This window comes from Citrus sinensis, chromosome 5 (assembly GCF_022201045.2).
Source record: "Citrus sinensis cultivar Valencia sweet orange chromosome 5, DVS_A1.0, whole genome shotgun sequence".
In the NCBI taxonomy this organism is placed as follows: domain Eukaryota; kingdom Viridiplantae; phylum Streptophyta; class Magnoliopsida; order Sapindales; family Rutaceae; genus Citrus; species Citrus sinensis.
In genome coordinates this window covers 13,669,449-13,691,590 of record NC_068560.1, presented here as the reverse complement: position 1 = coordinate 13,691,590, position 22,142 = coordinate 13,669,449, and the positions used below count along the sequence as shown (strand labels likewise).

The following is a 22,142-nucleotide window of genomic DNA, read 5'->3' as shown; positions in this document are numbered from 1 at the left end:
AATGATAGATAGTAATACAATTAAGGATAACATAACTAAATATAGACAATATTATTATTTAGAACAAAATATATTAGATGATAGCAACTAGAACAATTGTATTTATCCAGAGAGCTCATGAAATTAGAATTGGAGAACTCATAATAATAAAGAATATAAATTTCAACATAGATCCTAATCTCCTATTCACAGTTAGGAGAGAGGTTTATAGAAATAATTGTTCACATCCACAATTACATTGTGAAGGTTGCTTGATTTGTGAGCATAAACGAACTGATTGTGCCAATACCACATGACGCCAAATAACATTGACCTATCCTTCTCATTAGTGATCCTCAAGTGGTTTTTCATATTATAAACAATCCATGCACGAACATCCAATGTAAAACAGGTATGACTTGTGTGTTTCGAAATAAGGGCTAACCAAATGCGTTTATAGTCAACATAATCCCCGACTGCATGGATAGCATCCTCTATGATATGCCCACACTGCATGCAAGTACTATCATTAAGCACTTCTCTTCGTGATAATTTAGTATTATTTTTCAATCTATTATGCATCAATAGCCAAAGAAAGCACTGAATGCTTTGGGGGCCTCTCAATCTCCAAATCAAAACCCAAAGGGAATTATTTTCATTTAGCATCGGTCTAAAGAGGGATAAATAATCTGACCTCACGCTAAACAAACCAGACCGCGATGGAGCCCAATAACAACAGTCAACTTCATTGCTAACAGAAGGGGGCATAGTGCTTGCTATTTTGAGAATTATATGGTGGGGTAGAAAAGAAGCAAAACAATCCCAGTTCCAAGCACCATTATTATCGACAAAATTAGCTACACACTCATTTAATATGTTTTCAGTGATTGTACCGGAAGTATAAGATTGCAACCAATGCCCATCCTCCAGCCAATAATCTTTCTAAAATCTAGTCAACTTCCCATTCCCAATTGCCCAGCGAGTCCCTTAGAGAACCTCATTCCATAAGTTTCCCGCGAATTTTCATAAAGGAGAACTATATCAAGTAGGACGTTTTAGAGGAAGGTTTTCTTTATCAACGCCATATTTAAACATCAATACTTGAATTTAGAAGCTGTGGGGTGATTCCATATGACCCCAACCAATTTTCATTAGCAAGGCTTTATTCATGAGATTAAGATCTTTAAGGCCAAGGCCCCTACAGAAATTAAGGAGTTGTGCTCTATCCCACTTAATAAGGTGTGTGCGATGAGTCTCGTTAATCTCGTTCTAGATAAAATGCTTGTAAATCTGATCAATTTTACTATGAATACTTACAGGTAGCATGCAGGTCTGCATGGAATAGGTTGGGAGAGCCATAATGATCGATTGCGTTAATGTTATTTGACCTACAAGAGAAAGATAATTGGTTGTCCAGCCTGGAAGTCTTTGTAGTGCTAATGGTGGTCAAGGATAAGGTACCAGTTTCAGTGGGAGACATTGAGTTTACATGAGAAATATGGGAGATTTCATAGAGAATGTATGAGTTAGTGACAATGGTAAACATGATTAAACGCGCGAACTAACATAAAATGAAATACAAAAACTAAATGATAGAGCACAATTTTTGAAAAAAGTTTATTCTTCAATCCACCATCAATTAAACAGAAGCAAGCCACTGTCATTCTAAGTAAAAAAATATAACAACATCACATACATAGGAATAATTTTTCAATATGGGAATCTTGAACTTTTCAGTAAAAAAAATCAGTTTACAATTTTATAGGTATGTGAAAAATAAAGTTTATAACATTGTAAATCAGATCACCAGCCAGAATCTGACTCCACCTACATGGTTTAGTAATCAACTATAACATTGCATCCAACAATGGCGTCACCAGATTTAAAATCTGGTCGATGCATTTGAGCAATTGCATATCCACCAGTCAATAGGAACTCGCTAGTGTTGCAATCGATGGGCATCTTACGGACAGGAATAATCGACCTGTTGTTGCCAAGGAGGCTGATACAGCTGCCATTATTAGGACCATCAATGAACACAAAGCTCATGGACATGATGATAGCTAGTTGATGCTGACAAGCCGACCCGTAAAGCCCTTGAGCACGACCAACAAGCTTTGATTGAGGACTAGTAATTTCTATCGACGAATCATCCACCAAATCACAACGCAGAAACAAGTTGGTGACTTGTAAGTATCAGTGGCTTGAGCAATGCTTTTTGCCACTATGTTTTTTTTTTGTTGTCTCTTTTGCAAAATCAAGCCCCGTAGCCAAAGTCTCTCTGATCGTATTGCTGTTGCTGCCACCGGGCAAATGATGAGCAATAAAAAAACTGCTTAAAACATTGTAGTAACTTTAAAACAAGGCATGAAATTAAAAGGAAGAGAATAAATGATGCACTTTTGAAGGTAGCCAGCGAATGTATATGAGGGGCTTTACATGTACACATAAAAAAGGAAGATTAATTACTCGTGGTTTTTTATTAAGAAAAAAAAATGGCTTGCTTAAAATATAGAGTGTGGTTAATTTCATTGAAGGACATGACTCAAAGGAAAAGAAAAAGAAATCTAATAATAAACTAAACAAAAAATAATGCCCAAAACAATAAATTTAATTAAATGTACATTGAAATTACCTTTATAATGCAACAAGATATTAAAATCAATAGTTAACTCTAAAAAATGAAGCGTAATTTATTTAATACTTATTTATGGACTCTTTCAATTCCATTAAAGCCACTGCAAGTTGTTTTTCAATATTCACTTAGATAAATAGAGGCTCATGCCTTTCTGATTCTTCCACATCTCTTTCAATTCTAATTAACCCGTTTGTAATTCTCTTAAGAAATTAAAAAATGTCGAAGAGTCTTACTTTCATCATTTTGGCTTTGCTTGTAGTGGCAAACACTAAAAACATGCTTATTTCAGCCAGTAGAACTGGCCAAGGATCTAAGCCAGAGGTTTTATTTTCTATTAACCCTACAGCATCACCTGACATTGTTGATTGCTCAGGGCTCACAAGTGAAGAGTGTTTGATCGAGATGATTAAGAAAGCACTTGTAGACTATCGATACCCCTGCCCTGAGGGGGGGTGCAAATGATATTGTTAATAAGTTATTTCTTTTACCTTGTAGGAGTGCTTTTGCAATAACGATCAATTACAGTGAAATTGAATTCGTGTTTTTAATAAAATAAAACATTAATCCATTATGCATAGGTAATATTATGTCATATGTTTTTGGTGTGTGTATCTCCTACTGCTTTGTTATAGATGCATCGTCGAATCAATCTTCAAAAAATCAATTTCTTTAAATAATAGCAATTATCAACCAATCAACATTACTATGTTGGTACCATTTGTAATATTTAAATTTTAAGTCTATCTACTTTTAGGGTGAGATTATTGATTCCTAAGAAAAATAATAAAATAAACCCTCATTATCGAAATCCTATATTACTAAGCTGTCTGATTTAATTTAATGTTAAACTTTAATTTAACCCCTGAAAATGTCCAGACTTACCTACATTTATTGCTAAGATATGATTTAAAAGTTCATCAATGTGCACCTCATTTATGCTCATCTTTTGAAGAACAAATAGGGTGGATTGAGATTTTCATGCTTTTGGAGGGTAAATTAAAGATAGTTATTAGGAGGGAACGAATTGAAGTTTGTTTTTAAATGCAAAGATGTTTTCTTTTAGTTTATATGAGATAGTTCGTTTGACTTTAATTTAACATATGTTTTTGTAATTGAAATATAGATACTTCGTTATTTTTGTTATTTAGCTAAGTAATATAATATTATATTTAATTGATCACTTAAAAAATGTTTATGCATTAAAAGGTTGTTACAAGTGAATAAAAGTTATAGATTTTATTTTGAAATTAAATTCTAAAAATAAATTTAAGAGTTAGTGTTTCATTTTCTGGATGTAAATGCCCTTCACCAATTTCATTTTAAAAACACACCAAAATCCAAGTAATTTTTTTGCTCTCCTCTCTCAACTAAAATCTTTCTATCTTAGACTTCACGTGATGGAGTTCCAACACTAGTTTGAAGTTCGCAAGAGTAGTGAGGTTATGTTGCCGAGACCATTTGACTTTGCAATATCCTAAGGGACATTTGCTAATATAACCTAAGTACTACTGAGAAAATGACAAATCCTTTTTAAGGACATTGTAACTGCACATGCCTCAGTTTAGTTTATGTTCTTCTCTTTCTTATTGATCTATACTAGAGAAATTATCTCTACACCAACTCTATTTTATCATATGTACATCCAGATACCACAAAATTGTAACATGTTCTTTGCACTACCATCATTTCTGAACTTGTATTAATCGACTAATTCAACTTAACTGGGGTCTTCACTTTTAAGGCACTACCGGGGTGGCCATTGCCCTCATTGCTTATGTACCTTAACTTCATATAGATTTTTACTTTTTTTCGATCCCTTTTTTGGAGCACAAGTAGATTGTCGATTAATGCCAAACGCACAAGAATGTGGTCAGATGCCTAGATTAGGGAAAAATAATGAAATTTAAAGTAATACACCAGACTGCTGATGTATTAACATTATATTGAAATTCAATATTTGGCTACCAACAAGCACATATTATATATAAAGAATTAAACACGCAAATAAACATAAAATGAAATACTTAAATAAAATGATAGAGCGCATGTTTTGGAAAAGTTTATTCCTCAATCCACCACTAATTAAATAGAAGCAAGTCACTGTCATTCTATGTAAACATACATAACTAATCGCCTACTTAGGAATAATATTTTGATTTGGGAATCTTGAATTTTTCATTAAAAAATCAGTTTACAATATTATAAGTACGTGAAAAAGAAAGTGTATCTTGTATGAGAGTTTTTTGCATTACCGATCAATTGTAATGAAATCGAAGCTGCGTTTTAATAAAAAGAAGAAATGGATCACACATACATAGTTCATACTTCTAAATGTTGGATTCAAATTTATTAAAACACAACACGGGCAAAGTCACTAGCAAATAAGAAAGAATAGCAAAGTCATTCTTAGGGAATATATTGAATATCACTCTAGATATGTTAGAGTAGTAAACTTCACTCTGTATTTTATTAGAAGTAATAGGACCATTTGGTCCATATATTGAAGATGTATCTACCTACAAAAGCATAGTTAATGGCCAACAATATCTCATCTTAACCACACCAGAGATATCATTTACAATGTATAAGCTAAATTAGTATATGGCTGCTCCTACACTTCAACATCTAATGGCTTGTAAACGAGTGTTAAGGTACTTAAAGGAACTGGAAGATATGGATGAAACTAATTGGATTCACAGATACAAAGTAGGCATGTGATTTGGATGACAAAAAATCCATTGGAGTTTACTACATATACTTGGGAAACAATTTAATACATGGTCATCAAAAAAGCAATCTATGGTAGCAAGGTCCAGTGCAGAAAGTGAATATAGAGCACTTGCAGAATTAACTTGGTTGCAATCATTATTCAGTGAAATCGGAATACAATGTACATTAGTTCCATCAATTTGGTGTGATAATGCAAGTGCCACTGAATTATCCAAGAATCCAATCTATCACTCAAGAACTAAACATATTGAGTTGGATATGCACATTGTGAGAGGCAAAATACTTGTAAAAGAACTTGAAATCAGTTATATAACATGTGCAGAACAAATTGCCCAATTATATCTTTACATATTAATTTTGCTAGTATAATATCCTTGAGAATAATTTGAATCAAATGATTTTGTTACTTTGGCAATAATTAAATAATATTAGATTGAATTGTTGTGTCATTCGTTTAGCTTATTTTAACCCTATGTAAAATTAGCTTCGGCAAGTAAAATGAAATTTACATTATTAAAATCTTTGTTTGTGGTAATAAAAGTTCACTTGGAATTTTATAATATCAACTTGAAATTTAACTCAAAGTATTGGTAGTTAAGGATTTCAATAGAAATATTAAATAGAAACAAGTAGTTAACAAGTTAAAACAAGTTAACCTATAATTGAGTATGTTTAACTAAACTTAGGGGCTAATTTTACAAAAAGTTAAACAATAGAAAGTAAATTTGGCATTAAACCCAAATAGTTAAAATTTTACCAAGTTATTGGAAATAGTCAAACAAAAGCATTGAAATAATAGTTGAAACACATAAGTTAAAAAGGGATAAAATATTAACCAAATTCTAATTTTAAAACTCATCCAATAAGAAATGAATTTACTTAGAATTTAACAAAAAGTATTGGTATTTAATGAACTTAATATGAACATTAAACGCATAGCTGGTAGATTTATAAGTTAGAAATATGTAAACCTAGAAGTAAGAAGGTTTAACCAAAATTAAGGAATAAAAAAAATAAAAAAGTCCAATTGGTATTTAACCTAAATAATTGCAACCTTACCTAATCAGTAGGAATATTCGACAAAAAGATAGTGGAATAATTAATTGAACCATATGAACCTAGAAGGGAGAAAATTTAAGCAAAATTAGGAACTTATCCAATGGGAATAAATATTATTTGGAATCTAACCCAAAATTGGTATTAAATGAACGTAGTAGGAATATAAAACATAAAACTAGTAAACTACTAATTAAGTTGAAGTATGTGGACCTATAAGTGAGAAAATTTAACCAAAATTAGAGACTAGTTTAACCAAAAATAAAATTATAAAAAATAAATTTGGTGCTTACCCTCAATAATTAGAATCTTATTAAGTTAATAGAAGTATTCAACACAAAAATATGGAAATTAGTAGTTGAAACTGGAACCCATAAGAGAGAAAGTTCAAGTAAAATTTGGAACTCATCCACCAGAAATAAATTTAACTTGGAATCTAACCAAAATATTGGTATTGAATGAATATAGTAGGAACATCAAACACAAAACTTGAGGACTAATATGTTGAAATATGTGAACCAAGAAATGAGAAAGTTTAACCAAAGTTAGAGCCTATTCTAACAAAAACAAAATTATAAAAATTAAAGCTAGTATTTATTTCAAATAATTGAAATTGTACTAAGTTACTATGAATATTCAACACAAATGAAATAATTAGTTGAGACAAGAACTCGTAAGAGAGAAAATTTAAGCAAAATTAGGAAATCTTTAAATGAAAAATAAAAGTTGGAATATAACTTAAATATTGGTATCGAATTTGGTACGAATATCAAATACAAAATTGATGGACTAATAACTTGAAACGTGGGAACCCATAAGTGAAAAAGCTTAAGCAAAATTAACGACTAGTCTAAGAAAATATAATTGTTATATTTAACCACAGTAATTGAAATCTTACTAAATTAATGAGAATACACAATACAAAATTAGTGGAATAATAGTTGAAATATATAAACCCACATGAAATGAAGTTTAACTAAAATTATGAGCTCATCTCATAGAAATGAAAGTTGTTTAAAATCTAACTCAAAATATTGGTATTTAACGACATTAGTAGGAATATAAAACATGAAAATAGTGAACTTAAAAGTGAATATACGAACCTATAAGTTTAACCAAAATAAGTTACTAATCTAACAAAACTAAATTTATAAAAACTAAAAATTTAGTATCTAACCTATATAATTGGAATCTTACAAAGTTAATGGAAATACTCAATACAAAAATGATAGAATAATTAGTTGAAATTACTGAGCCTAAATAGTAGAAAATATAACGAAAATGTGCTTATCCAATAGGAAATGAATTTACTTATATTCTAACCCAATATATTAGTATTTAAGGAATTTAATAGGAACATCAAAGACAAAGCTAGTGGATTGAGAAGTGAAAACGAATAAATTAGTAAGTGAAAAAGGTTAAATGAAATTAGAGATGTGCGAAATCAAATTGTAACATCCAATTAATATATCGGTATTTAACTAAAAGAGTTGGATATGATTATTTTATAGATTTTTAATATCATTTTAATTATAATATTTTTCTCATTCAAATATTTTTATGTTAGTTATTTATAAATTTTCTTATTTTTCAGCATTAAAAATAAATTGTCAAAAATTATTTAGAAAACACCAAAATCACCAGCTGTTCAAGCTGTAAAGCGACTATGTAATAGACAACAACTAGATAAGTTGGATGATCCTTCATTTTATTCTCCCTTGCAAGCAGCAATTTTCATGGGATTTTACTTTTGGTTGCCACTACTTACTGTGTCAAATAGTCCAAGGAAAGGATGGTAAAGATAGTGTGTGGATTAGTCAAATCCACATGCACCTTTGTTCTCGGCCAAATAAATATCGGCTCCATTCTCTCTTCTAGTCTTCTTCATAATTTTACGTTGTACACTTTTTATTTTATTTTTCTACGCTACACACGTTTTTTTTTCTTTTTTTTTCCTCAGTGTTTTTGCATGTTGATAATTGTATAGTTGCTCTTAGACAATCACATTCGCTTGGACAAACTTCTTTTTATCATGGAAAATGATCTCTACACTGCTCCTATTTTATCATATGTACATCTAACCACCACAAAAGTTTAATATGTTCTTGACACCACCTTTATTTTTAAATTTGTATCAATAAACAATTTTGACAATTAGAGTTTAAATGAAATAATCATTTTACCCTTAAACGAATTAACAAACTATTTTATCCTACAAAATTTTTAAAAATAAAAAAATTATAATTACCATTTAATCAATTGATAAAATACTATTGAAAAATTGGATGTGTGAGTACTATTTAATTAAATGATAAAATATTATTGATTTTTTTAATCCTTTTAACCTAAAGAACATGCAATACTCATCTCAAATATTTTTCTTTTTTTTTCCCATCAAACATACAATCACAATTATCAAACAATTTTCATTATTTAAATTAATCACCAGGATCATAATAGTCTAAACTAATTTTGAATAATAAAAAAATATAATTACAAAAATTATCGTTTCAATTTTTTTTTAATAAAAACTAACATCTTTAATTTTTAGATTTATTTGTTTTATTAAATTTAGAGGTATTTTTGTAAATATAATTTTTTTATTTTTAAAACTTTTGTATGATAAAATGATCTTTTAATTTATTTAGGGGTAAAATGGTTATTGTATTTAAATTCTTAGTGTTAAGTGGGTTATTAATATAAGTTTAGAAACAAAGGTGGTATAAAGAACATGTAAAACTTTTATGGTAGTTAAATATACATATAACAAAATAGAGGCGGTCCAGAGATAATTTCCCTCTTATTATTATTATTATTATTATTATTATTATTATTTTTCATGTCTCATGTTGATAACATATGTTACATCACCTATTTGATGGTGTTAGCCGATTTGTTCTTCTTTTTTCTTTTCTGTAAAATTGATTGACACTAAAAAGTGTACATTTAATAAGGATAAAATTATTAGTTTTTCACTTATTGTGTCGATTAATGCATTCATTATTTCTAAATTATTTTAATACTCCCCAAATATATTTTATGTTAAATTAATTCGTAATTTGTTAATTTTTATCTTGTAAATATTTTTCAAGAATAAAGATGGAATTGGAATTGAAAGCGGGAACAAAGAAGAACTACTGGAACAAAATTGAAGAGATGTAATAATAAAATAATAAATAAAATAAAATAAAAAAGAAAAAGAAAGAACAAAAGAACAAAAACATGTTCACTCCTCCTGACCATCACACAATTCAATATATATATATATATATAATATAAAAATAAAATAAAAGAAAAGAAGAGGATCCCCTTGCCTATAAAAGGCAAGGGGATGCAGGCGAGAGAATAGAAGCTGGAGCTGATTTTTCAAAAGTGGAGAGAGCTAATTTGAGAGCTAAAGCTGAGACTGAAGATTTTCTTTCTTTCTTTGGTTCTTTTCTTTTCTTGTTTTTGTATCAATTTTCTTTGTAATATATTTCAAAAAGTTTATTAAATAAGAAGAGTGTTGTGTTTTCTTTCAATATGAGTAGCTAATTTTATTAAGCTGATGTGAAGGGTGAAGCTCAATATTTCAAACTATTAATTATTATTATTTTCTCAAATGAGTTTTTTTAATTCTTTTCTAATTATTTTTATATTATGTAATTTATAAATCTCACTGGATTTTATGGTATTTTGACATAATGTTGACACATTAATATAGTGTGGCACATTAGGTACTTTATTCTATATTTATCCACATACATAGAATTAAATGATATAATAATTAATTGATAAAAGTGAGGCAAAATATAAATGAGAGAGTATTAAAATTATAGTTTGAATACAGAGAGTGGATCCTAAACCTTATCTTATTTTTAAATTGATTTCAAATAATTTCTTTTCCCCACAATTAATTTTCTTAGTTTTACTAGATTTAAAATTTCCTGTGGTTTGACCCCGGTCTCACCAAGTTATATTATAACTAGACACTCTTATACTTGAGAGTAATACACTTTTGAGTCGTGTCAAGTTTTTGACGCCGTTACCGGAGAGTTTTCTAAATTTGGTATTAGTTTGTCTTTACTTTTATTTTAATATATTTTTTGTTTTGTCGTTACCATCTTTCCGTAATTCTATTTTATTCTCTTTTTGTAAAACTTCAGGCGCCCCTCTTCTTTTCAAACCTTAACATTATTCATAAAATTTTTGACAAACTTCATCTTAGCCTAGAAACCTTTGCAAATCAGTTCCCAAATCAAATTTATTTCTTTAAATTTCTGCAATTTACTTTCTGCATTTATTTTAAATGGTCGGTTCTACCTCCTGACTGTTATTTAAATTTTGTTAATTTATGTATTTTTATTTATATGGTTGGTTCTACCGCCTAGCATTTTAATTTCAGTTTATTTATTTTTGTGCATTAATTAATTTAATTTTATGTTTTATTATATGGCTGGTTTTAAAATACCGCCTAAACTGTTTCTTTTAATGGCTGGTTTCACCGCCTAATTTATTTATTTATTTTTTAGTTTGTTTATTTTTATTTCATATTTTTTTTTGCTTATTTGATTTCCAGTTTATTTTTATTTCTGCAATTTTCATTTAGCGTTTTTGCATCATTAGTTTAGCACACATCATTAGCATTGTATGCGTTGTTGGTCTTGTACAAATAGTGGTAGATTGATTAGAAAATCACCTTCACCACCCTTAAATATGGCTGACATAGGAGCTGAAAATTTTTCGGAGCACGAAAATGACCAAGCCTTACAAAATCTTCATGAACAACCTAGGACCCTTAGAGACTTCATGCATCCTACTAGAACAGGGTCACCATCATGTATATTTTTCCCTCCTGATGCATCACGTTTTAATTTCAAGCCTGGTATAATTCAACTTTTGCCTACCTTTCATGGTTTTGAGTCTCAAAATCCATATTTGCATTTAAGGGAATTTGAGGAAGTCTGTAACACCTGTACTGATCAAAATTGTAGCATGAATATAATTAGACTTAAGTTTTTTCCTTTCTCACTAAAGGATAAAACTAAAACTTGCTACAAAATCTTAGGTCAGAATCCATCAGAATATAGGATGAAATGCAAGCACAATTTTTGAAAAAATTCTTCCCACCCCATAGAACAAATTCTTTCAAAAGATAAATCACCACTTTCACTCAAAAACTAGGAGAAACTCTCTACCAGTGTTGGGATAGGTTTAAAGAACTACTTAACATTTGCCCACATCACGGTTTTTAAACATGGAGATTAGTGTCTTATTTCTACGAGAGATTAACATCCTAAGGTAGGCAAGTCATTGAAATGATGTGTAATGGTGAGTTTAGAGATAAAAGTCCTGAAGATGCATTAGACTATCTGGACTATATAGCAGAAAATGCACAACACTGAGATACAATTGGTTTTTATGAGTGATCAAGTAAACCCCGGTCATCTCCATCTGGTGGAGGCATGCATAATCTTAGGGAAGACCATGATTTTCAAGCCAAATTTGCATCGTTAGCTAGAAAAGTCGAAGCATTAGAGTCGAAAAAAAATGATCATGTAAAGTCTGTTAAAAATATTTAATGTTATGTTTGCGATTCTACTGACCATTTTACGCAGGACTGCCCAACTTTACCAGCCCTAAGAGAAAGTTTGCATGAACAAGTAAATGTTGTTGACAATTTCAAAAGGCCAAATCCAAATCTATACTCCCAAACTTACAACTCTGGTTGGAGAAACCACCCAAATTTCAGTTGGAGAAATGATAATCATGCACAATCTTCACAACGTGTTTTTGTTCTTTATTTTTTTTTATTTTATTGATTATTTATTATTACATCTCTTCAATTTTGTTCCCGCTTTCAATTTCAATTCCATCTTTATTCCTAAAAAATATTTACAAGATAAAAATTAACAAATTACGAATTAATTTAACATAAAATATATTTGGGAAGTATTAAAATAATTTAGAAATAATGAACGCATTAATCGACACAATAAGTGAAAAACTAATAATTTTATCCTTATTAAATGTACACTTTTTAGTGTCAATCACACCCCCCAACCAGCTTATTGTTAGGCCCTAGCAATTTAAGCGATAAAAGTTTAGTAAAATTTCAAACTCAAATTGAAAATCATTTTTTTTTAAAATTATGTTTACTTTTTCCATCAGATTAATGACAACAATCAAATAAAAGTATAAGCATTATCTTCAGCCTAAAGAAAATAACACCCGCTCAAAACAGTTCAGTAACAAGCCACTTTTAAGAATGATACATTAAACCCCAAAATCTCACAATTAGGAGTGACTATCTCAAAAGAAGATATACTCCAAATTAATTTGTCACTCTAAAAAAATGGTAAATTTGAGAGAATAATAAAATAATATCACACGCTCTCACCAAGATAAAAATTAATGCCCAAAACTTAGAAATAAAATGATATCAAATCCAATGAATTACTAGCAAAATTTATTTTTATTTTTACTTATCACCACATCTTTTAGTCCATATTACCAGTTTTTACTTCAGATTATAGTTCTCAAAAATCGAGAAGGACTTTTATTAGGACGTAACGTAGGCTAGGGTTATGGCTAACAAAAAAGGTAATAGGGAAAATAAAAATAAATCTTTGAAAAATAGGGGACTTTTTGGAGATTATAAGGTGCTCTTTTTTTTTTTTCAAAGGCTCAAAGGGGTTAACTATGGATTCTTTATAATAGGGTTGGCTAGAAAGGCTCAAACGGATCAAAGATGGCCTTCTGTCATCTTTTAGGGTTCTATATAATCTTTCATATCCACTAGTTCAATGGACTTTTATATGTGGTTGCACAAACTTTTTTTTTTTAAATATTGATATCTTGTACAATAAATTGTGAAGCTGTATAGGCAAACAAGGTTACTCTCTAAGGATAACAGGCTCAAAAACTCGCTTGGTCTTTTTATAACATGTACATTCATCCAAATGGCTTAATCAATTTCACTCATTCAATTTCTCAATTTACGTTTTAACATGCAAAGGGAAAAATATAGTGTAACATAACTCAAGGCCAAAGATAATACGAATACTAAAATTTGAAAATCATAATGTTATCCAATATTGAAAGATCATACCAAAAAATAAAATAAATTTTTTTAAGAAAGCACTAAAAAATTAGGACTAATTGCAGAAACTTAAGGGAGATGATTAAGAGAAAAAGACCGAAAACAAAAAGTTAGAAAATTTTTTTTTTGGAAGAAAACACAAAAATTAAGAAGATGCGATTCTAGAGACACTACATTCTATATTCTATCATCTTCAACTCAAATTTTTATCCAAAGTTAGTCTTTACAACAAAAATTAGTAAAAACATCACTAGGAATGAGACATTCCACAATTATCAACTATTCCCTCTCTCCAACCTGAAGGAGACATTGTCCTCAATGCCTAAAGAAAGGAGTAGAGTTTAGAAGATATCACCTGGCCATTGCTGGAAATATTTACAAATGGAGAGTTAAATCTAATTTACACTTTTTACGAGAGTTACTGCCATCGTTATCAGTTGCCCAATCCAATGCCAAAGTTATGGGATCTAGCTTTGGTTTGTAAGCTTGCAAAAATTCAAGCAACTCATTAGCAGTATGAGCACAAATGACGAGTTTTTTTTGCTGAGGATGGAATGAAATAATTTTTTATTGTATGATTAAGAAATGTTATTAAGCCATCATAAAAGTTATTAATATTTAACAAACCGATTGGTTTTTTATGGATATTCAAATGGGCCCAGGAAGCAAATGTAATTAGCGCCTCCAAAGTTGCAAGGTTTGCTGGCAAGAAAATAAAAGCGTCAGCATGATTTAACATTTCGGATATTCTTTCTTGCATACCTGAGACAACTAACTCTTCTCCAGTTGGTGAGTCTGGTAGCCATCCTAAAGGTTTTAAGGCTTTTGGAATGATGCCTAGCACTTGGCTTCCTCGAACGAAAGCAGCTTCAGAGACAAGCTTTGATAATCCTCGGTCACCTCCTCCATATACAAGATGTAGTTTCCTCTCTGCTATAGCACGACCAAGATCTACAGCTACTTAAACGAACTCCTTATACTTTCCATAGCGAAATCCAGAAAGCACACAAATATTTTTAAGTTGACTGCTTGAAGTTGCTGCCATTACAAAAATTCTAAAGAGAAACAATTTGTGAGTGCTTAAAAAGGAGTTCCTATTTAAGGATCTTGGTGACGGACATAATGATGTACATTTGTAAATGGGGTGGTGTGTTTGTCAAATGACGCGTGAAGCTTTTAGCTTAATAATTCAAATGCAAACAGTGAAAAAAAAAAGCAAACAATGATTAGATAAAATAAAAAAAACAATAATAATAATAATGAAAAAGATAAAAGAACAGTAAAATAAAAGGATATTTACTGGTAGTTGTGATTGTGGCTCACATCTTCCTCTGGTTTTACGTCCAGTAACGGCTTGAACGCCCTCTATGGGTCGAGAATAGGATTCCCATCCAGTTTTCTTATAAATTGGCAAATAAGGTCTTTTAGAGCCAGATTCCCAAGACTAAACTGTGCACTTTCCTTTTGGAACAACTTCCACAAATTTTGAATTTCACGTTAAACATATATGCTCGGATGCGTCTCAAGAGATCGTAAGATATCATCCAACGATTCTTTACTCATGCTATCCTTAACGAATTTGATTTTATCTTCACGATTTATAGAAACCATTCCTAAAGCTTTACAACGTGGATTTTTGCAAGCAAGTCTTACACAATGAGAACATTCAGAGCCAAGTCGCTTAGCTCTTCTTTTTTTAGCAAATGTACTTTTACCAAAACCAGGCATGTAGGAACTGAATGGATCAGGAAACTCACCTGCCAATCGGACCTTTGCTTCGATTAACCACCGAATGTCAGCAGGAATCCCATTGATCATTAACAAACGCAGTCATTCACAACGAGCTTTATAACTCTTCTTAAGAGTATTTTGAGGGAGAGAAGGAAAACGTTGATGCAAATTTTGTTGTATTTCTTCCATGTTTGACATTGAGGTTTTAGTTATTGTGGTAAACTGAGAATACCGACTTAAAAAGTCACGGAGTACTATTATCCGCCATTTATACAGGAGAGTGAATCAAAACAAAACAAATCAAATCTGCAAAATCAAATCAAAAGTGAAAAATAACAACAAAATAAAACAAAAACACACAAGGAATATAACTCACCTTCGTCCTTTTATTGAATCCAGTTCTAATTGCAGATTATAAATACCATCATCTATTTTCTTGAGTTGTCTTTCTAGATCTTTCACGTCAGATACTAACTCTGGTGGTTGCAGATCCCGAATGAGATGTAATTTACAAAATCAGAGCAATTTCCTTAGGTGAAATTTTACATGAAAAAGCGTTTTAAAATGATCGAAAATGAAATTTCTCATGGAGGTACTCATGATAAGTATAAAAATTTGGTGAGCTAAATCACAATTGTCAAACAACACACAATTAAAACAATGCAATGCACTCCATTCAAGACATAGGGAAAAGGGAAAAGAAAAAGAAATCAAATAATTCAAACGATAAAGTAACAGTAAATCAAATTCACAAAACGTTAAAATGAACAGGCTTAATCAAAATTTTGGTGGGTCACTCAAATGGAATTCGGTATCTGCTTTATGTGGTTGGTATTCCAGATATGGTTTCAATATTTGGCCATTAACTTTAAATGTGACACCATCCTTTGGATTCTCAATTTCTACGGCTCCATATGGATACACATTTTTTACAACAAATGAACCATTCAACTTTGACTTTAACTTCCCTAGAAAGAAATGAAGACGAGAATTATGAAGCAACACTTTTTGACCAATTTCAAATGTTTTCTGAAAAATTCTTTTGTCATGAAAAATTTTGGTTCTTGCCTTAATAATTTTGGAATTATCATATGCATCATTCCTTAATTCCTCAAGTTCATTTATTTGCAATTTACGCACATTGCCAACATCATCAAGATTTGAATTAAAAGCTTTAATGGCCCAAAATGATTTATGTTCAAGTTCTACTGGTAAGTGGCAAGATTTTCCATAAACAAGCCGATAGGATGACATTCCTAAAGATGTTTTAAAAGCAGTACTCTATGCCCAAAGTGCATCAATTAGTCGAAGAGACCAATCTATACAGTTTGGATTAACTGTTTTTTCTAAAATTTGTTTTATCTCCCTATTTGCTAATTCAACTTGACCACTTGTTTGAGGGTGATAAAGGGTAGCAACCTTATGTGTAATTCCATATTTCTTCATTAAAGACTCAAATGGCTTATTACAAAAATGCTTACCTCCATCACTGATAATGGCTTGAGGTATTCAAAATCTGCTCAAAATATTTTCTTCTAAAAAGCGGATCACAATCTTGTGATCATTGTGCCGACAAGGAATCGTCTCGATCTATTTTGAAACATAATCAACAGCAACCAAAATGTATACAAATCCAAATGATGATGGGAAAAGACCCATAAAATCAATTCCTCAACAATTAAATATTTCAATGACAATGATGGGGTTTAAAGGCATCATGTTCCGCTTTGAAATAGACCCTATCATTTGATAATTCTTACACATTTTACAGAATGCATGTGAATCTTTAAATAATGTAGGCCAATAAAATCCACACTGCAATATTTTGCAGCTATCTTTTTTGAAGAAAAATTGCCACCGCATGCTTCAGAATGACAAAATTGAATGACCCTACTTACCTCGTCGTCTGGTATGCATCTTTAAAAAATTTGATCGAAGCAGTACTTGAACAGGTATGGCTCATCCCAGTAAAAGCTTTTTACTTCAGTTAAGAATTTCTTCTTGTCTTGGGAACTCCAGTCACATGGCATTTCACTTGTTGTAGGATAATTAACAATATTAGCATACCAAGGCATTTTGTTTATAGAAAACAAAAATTCATCAGGGAAAGAATCATTGATGGGTGTTGTTTCAATTGAAGACTCATTTGTAAGTCTTGAAAGATGATCTGCAACAACATTTTCAGCGCCCTTTTTGTCTTTGATTGTCAAATTAAATTCTTGAAGTAGCAAAATCCATCGTATTAACCTTGGTTTGGCATCCTGTTTTGACATTAAATATCTCACAGCAGCATGATCAGAATAAACAACAGTACATGAACCAATTAAATACGAACGAAATTTATCCAATGCAAATATTACAGCAAGTAGTTCTTTCTCAGTTGTAGTGTAATTCATTTGAGCAGTATTCAAAGTTCTACTTGCATAATAGATGACAAAGGGCTTACCTTCCTTTCTTTGACCCAGAACAACGCCAATGGCATAATCACTAGCATCACACATTAGCTCAAAAGGTAAAGACCAATCAGGGGGTTGCATTATTGGGGCTGATGTCAAAAAACTAATTATCTTTTCAAAAGCTTATTGACAATCTTTAGTCCATTCAAATTGTGTGTCTTTTATTAGGAGGTTACAAATTGGTCTAGATAAGGCACTAAAATCTTTTATATACCTCCTATAAAATACTGCATGTCCTAAAAAAAAGGGACTTCTCTAATTGTCTTTGGTGAGGGTAATTTTGAAATGACTTCAACTTTGGCTTTATCAACTTCGATTCCTTTTAAAGACACAATATGGCCTAAGACAATTCCAGAAGTGGTCATGAAATGACATTTTTCCCAATTTAAAACGAGTCCTTTTTCTTTGCACCTTTCCAAAACTTTTTCTAGATTATCAAGACATGTATCAAAAGAATTACCAAATACAGTTAAATCATCCATAAAAACCTCTAGACAATTTTTAACCATGTCACTAAAAATGCTTAGCATGCACCTTTGAAATGTTGCAGGAGCATTACAAAGTCCAAAGGGCATTCTCCTAAATGCAAATGTTCAAAATGGGCATGTGGATGTGGTCTTTTCCTGGTCTTCTAAGGCTATAGGGATTTGATAATAGCCAGAGTAGCCATCAAGAAAGCAGTAGTAAGGATGTCCAGCTACTCTTTCGAGAATTTGGTCTAGAAATAGAAGAGGAAAATGAACTTTTCTAGTGGCATCATTTAATTTTCTGTAATCAATGCACATGCGCCAACTAGATGGAATTCGTGTTGGGATTGATTCACCTTTTTCATTTTTTACAACAGTTAGTCCAGATTGTTTTAGTACTACTTGTGTTGGACTTATTGATTTACTATTAGAGATAGGGTAGATAATTCCTACATCTAGTAGTTTAAGGACCTCATTTTTTACCACTTCTTTCATATGAGGGTTTAGTCTTCTCTGTGGTTGACGGGTTGTTTTGGCATTTTCCTCTAAGTGTATTCGGTGTGTGCAAATTAAAGGATTAATGCCTTTTATGTCTTTTAAGGTCCAACCAAGTGCAATTTTATGCCTTTTTAGTACAGATAACTTACCCTCTTGATCATGTGTGAGTTGAGAAGAAATTACCACCGGATATGTCTGCTGCTCTTCTAGATAGGCATACTTCAATTCTTCTGGTAAGAGCTTTAATTCGAGCTCTGGTGCTTCCTCTTCGTTTGCTTCTTTATGTTGTATTGTATCTTCAAAGTTCGATTGGTCATCGTCACCTATAGGTACCTGCATAGAATCAAGTGTAGGACATATGTTAGCAGTATCAAAATCTAATTCCTTACTTGATTCAACCGAACCAGCAAAAAAAAATTTCCGCAGAGTTTGTAAAATTCTCATCCTGAATGTGTTCCTCAATGATTGGGTCGATGAGATCAATTTCATCATTCTCATTATCATCATCTTCTTGGTGGTGAGGTTGTTTACACATGTTGAACACATTGAGTTCCAGTGTCATGTGGCCAAAAGATAAATTCATTAATCCATTCCTGCAATTTATCAAAGCATTAGCAGTAGCTAAAAATGGTCGACCCAATATAACAGGAATTTGTTTGCATTCATTAGCAATTGGTTCAATTTCCAAAATAATAAAATCCACAGGATATATGAATTTATCAGCAAGTAAAAGAGTGATAGAAGTTGGTTTTAACTTACCGAGATTGAGTTGTTGGTACACTGAGTAAGGAAGTAAATTAACACTGGCACCAAGATAAAGTAAATCATGTCCAATTTTATGATCCCCAATAGTGCAAGAAATAGTTGGACAACCAGGATCCTTGTATTTCAAAGCACTATTGGTTGAGAGAATGGAACTTACCTGTTCTGCTAGAAAAGCTCTCTTTTGCACCTTATGTTTCCTTTTCACCGTGCACAGATCTTTCAGAAATTTAGCATAGGACGGCACCTGGTTAATGACATCCAGCAGAGGAATGTTGACCTTTAGTTGTTTAAAAACTTTATAAATTTCGGTTTCATTTCTTTGGCTTGATCAGTGCTTGAGGAAATTGGGTTACAAGAGGAGAGTTGATTATTTCTTCATGGGTTAAAGGTTCGACAACCTCTTCTCTATTTTCTGAAATTGAATCTTTACTAGTTTCACGAGGGTCCACAATGTGTTTTTCAACTACTTTACCGCCACGAAGGGTTATAACCGATTTGACTTGACTCATATTTTGGTTTCCTGAATTTCCCATTTTAGGATGTTGTTGACTTTTGGGGTTTGGTTTAGGTTGAGTAGGAAACTTTCCTTTTTCATGTATGGTCAGAGCAGATGTAAGTTTGGAGATAATTTCTGTCAAATTGCTTAAGGTTTGCATCTTTTGGTTATTGATTGACTCTTGTTTTTTAATAAACAAATACAATGTGTCTTTCAGAGTTTTTCTTGGTGGTGGGACATATGGTGGGTAACTTTGGGAGTTTTGGAAATTTTGACATGGAGGGGCTGGTTGTGAAGGTTGTGCATGATTGTCATTTCTCCAACTGAAATTTGGGTGGTTTCTCCAACTAGAGTTGTAAGTTTGGGAGTATGAATTTGGATTTGGCCTTTTGAAATTGTCAACGACATTTACTTGTTCATGCAGACTTTCTCTCAGGGCTGGTAAAGTTGGACAGTTCTGCGTAGAATGGTCAGTAGAATCGCAAACATAACATGAAATATTTTGAACAGACTTTACATGATCATTCTTTTTCGACTATAATGCTTCGACTTTTCTAGCTAATGGTGCAAATTTGGCTTGAAAATCATGGTCTTCCCTAAGGTTATGCATGCCTCCACCAGATGGAGATGACTGGGGTTTACTTGATGACTCATAAGAACCAACTGTATCCCAGTGTTAATAAAAATTGAAAGCAATAAATTAAATAAAAGTACAAGAACAAATGAGTAAGAGAGAAGAGAAACAAACACACGAAATTTTACATGGTTCGGCAATCCCCACCTACGTCCATGCCTCCAAGCGATCCAATCTTGAGGATTTCACTATCCGAGCCTTTCCAAGGCTTCAACCGTTTACAATTGACTTCAAGGCGTCAATGAACCTTTACAACAAAGAGATTATCTCCCAATCTCTTCACTCAAGTGTCTTACACACTCAAACTTTTACAATTAAGATGAAGAAATGGAAGTTACAATAAAACTCACTCAAAGAGTAGATATTCAAAAATGAAGAACAAGAAATGATTCAATGTTTTGTGATTTACAAATTGAAAGCTCAAGATATCTCGTGTGCTTTTTGTTTATGCTTGGTGGAGAGCTTGAAAATGAGTTGGATTTGAGTTTATATAGTTTAAGCTAAAAAACTAGCCGTTATGCATATTTTGGTCGTAACCGGCTTGCTTGCCATTTAGGAATCCGGTAAGCTACTTTTATGTTACTGTTAAGGCAAAAATTTGAATTTCAGAATATCCGGCTTGCCGCTTTTCATATCCGGCAAGCTGCTTTTGAAATCCGAATTGCCGCTAGTGAAATTCGATAAGCCATTTATGCTCCAGAAGCTTACTGCCAAAAATCTGGTTTGCCATTTACCATATCCGGTAAGCCGCTTGCTACAGTGACTACTACAATGAAATATTTTCCAAATTTACAGTTTAACCTAAAATTTTATAAAACTATATTATGGCCCAAAATGTTATGAAAGTTTACAAATAGGTCCAATTTCATAATTTTAAATAATGCTTTGTCAATCCCAAAACTTTATGAAATTATGATTTCGCCCAAACTATGTAAAATTATAGAATGACCCAAAAATATTTAAATAGTTTCAAATAGGTCCAAATCTAACATTTAAAACATTATCAAAGATTTTAAAATACTTTCATTTTAGTCCAAAATACTTTAATTCCATAACATCATTTTCTTATTATAAAAGCACAATTCCTAAATCTTTGCTTCATCAATACATGTGGTTTGTTATCATCAAAATGAATATTTATAGCCATATAGGCTAACAGATTTGTCTTTTGAAAGAATTTGTTCTGTGGGGTGGGAAGAATTTTTTCAAAAATTGTGCTTGCATTTCATCCCAAGTTCTGATGGATTTTGACCTAAGATTTTGTAGCCAAGTTTTAGCTTTATCCTTTAGTGAGAAAGGAAAAAACTTAAGCTTGATTATATTCATGCTACAATTTTGATCAGTACAGATGTTACAGACTTCCTCAAAGTCCCTTATATGCAAATATGGATTTTCAAACTCAAAACCATGAAAAGTAGGAAGAAATTAAATGATACCAGGTTTGAAATTAAAACATGATGCATCAGGAGGGAAAACTATGCATGATGGTGACCCTGTTCTAGTAGGATGCATGAAATCTCTAAGGGTCCTAGGTTGGTCATGAAGATTTTGCAAGGCTTGGTCATTTTCGTGCTCCGAAAAATTTTCAGCTCCTATGTCAGCCATATTTAA

The 22,142-nt window shown here is 31.5% G+C and overlaps 1 pseudogene; it reads right to left on the bottom strand.

Moving 5' to 3' along the window:
* Nucleotides 1–1,815: 1,815 nt before the first annotated feature.
* The window catches only part of LOC127902266 (uncharacterized), an 85,853-nt pseudogene continuing 65,526 nt past the window's right edge, over nucleotides 1,816–22,142 (bottom strand).